Source organism: Phalaenopsis equestris, unplaced genomic scaffold (assembly GCF_001263595.1).
Source record: "Phalaenopsis equestris unplaced genomic scaffold, ASM126359v1 Scaffold000002, whole genome shotgun sequence".
In the NCBI taxonomy this organism is placed as follows: domain Eukaryota; kingdom Viridiplantae; phylum Streptophyta; class Magnoliopsida; order Asparagales; family Orchidaceae; genus Phalaenopsis; species Phalaenopsis equestris.
The window spans coordinates 9,076,582-9,078,438 of record NW_018164444.1 but is presented as its reverse complement, the minus strand read 5'-3'; positions in this window follow the sequence as shown (position 1 = coordinate 9,078,438).

Below are 1,857 nucleotides of genomic sequence, written 5' to 3'. Positions count from 1 at the left end.
AGCATCTAGAAAAGGAACTCACCACCAAACCTAAACTGACCTACTTATTGGACTCAAGCGAGCCCGGAAGGTCTGAAATAGCTCTTGTGTGCTTATATTGAAGAACAAACACTATCTGCTTCACTAATAAAATTTTCTCTTCTGGTTGCGCCACATAGACCAAAAATGGTGTGTCTCCAAGCTCCATTAAAAACTGCCTTCACAAGTGAGCAAGCTCTCAATCTCAGTCAGGCGACGATCTAACTCCTCATGATCCATCTAGGTTGATTATGTCTCTCCTCTCGTGTCTCGACAGGAAATTGTAAAATACTCGGGGAGTTTAACCACATCACCTTCTTCGGTTGACCGATCGTTTCCCCTTGCCACTTACTTCCCAACCTCAACAGGTGCTACAAGAGCTCCATCTAAACCCAACTCAATCTCGTCATTTGTCATACCTAAAAATTATAATAAAATAGACAAAAAGCAATATCTAGAGGTTATTTCGATTGAGTCGAAAGTGTACCCATGCCTCTAATTGCCTCGGACACTGTCGACTCCTCAGGTGAAGTCTCTTGAATGGTGGAGGATCAACAGACACAGGGAAAACCTAAATCCACATTGTACTGGGAGATGTTGCCAAGGCAGCTGGTGGAGCCATGTAGTGTGACTGCATAATTACCACCACCCGAAGGCAATGCCATCCTCTACTTTCTCATGAGTTGCCTCTTTTGATCATTTTCAAAATTTCTCTTACTTTTCTTTCCTGAGAACAAGCCACAAAGCAATACTTTGCTCGGGATGGCAGGTTGGGACTCTGGATGCTTATCCATCGCAAGGACCCTTCTTTCCGATGAAGACAACAAGGATACAAAGGAAAAGAAACAAGAAGATAAGACACATAATATGCAAAATTAGAAAGATTACCATTTATTTATAAGCAGCCACACACATAAATTAATGAAGTATTAATTAATGAAGAATTTTAAAATAAGATAAGCGTTTGCTAAACTTAATTCTCACGTCCTTATCGCAACAATATAGCCTACTAATACATGAGAGAATCGAGGAATTAAAATATGTATGATCAAAGTAAGTTGAACAAAATCAAGCAACCTTAGACAAGATGTGTTGAAGAATCATTCCAACCGAGTGCCAAGAGCTATCAATCAACATGACACGAAAGCTTAAGCCGGCTTCACCGAAAGGGCTGGTCGAGTAAACAAAAAAATGACTTGCTAAACCTTATTGCATGCAAAACAGAGATGTAACGATAGTGATTCGACCATAGTAACGGTTATCTAGACAGTTACCGCAATCGAACAATCATAGAGAATTTCAATGCATTATTGATCTTTTATAATATAACTTCTAACTGATTTTTTATAATATAACTTCTAACTACTATAAATAAAAAATAATAATATGTGAAATGACACTTCTGAAAAAACACAGAGATATATTACTGATATTATGCTCTAAAATTTCTTTCTCTTATTATTCATACTCTATTTCTTATGTGTCATTCACAGATAACTTTGACTTCAATTATTTGAACATCAATGATAAGCATTCCAAAAGAACCATACAAAGAATGAAAGAACAAATTTATAAAATTAAATTTTAAAATTTACATTTAAATATTATTGCCACGTGGGCCCCATTTTAAACAGATGGCAGGCTTTGCCGATCAAATTTCGTTATGGCCCCTGGCCCCCACCATATTTTCCGATTTCTTTTATTTTCAATTATTTTTTGTTTCTTTGTTGTATTTTTCTCGTTCATTTGACATTGCTTTTGTCAAGTGGGTGGAAGAAACCCACAAAAGTCCACCCATACCATGCACTCCTTGAGGACGATGCAATATATATATATATA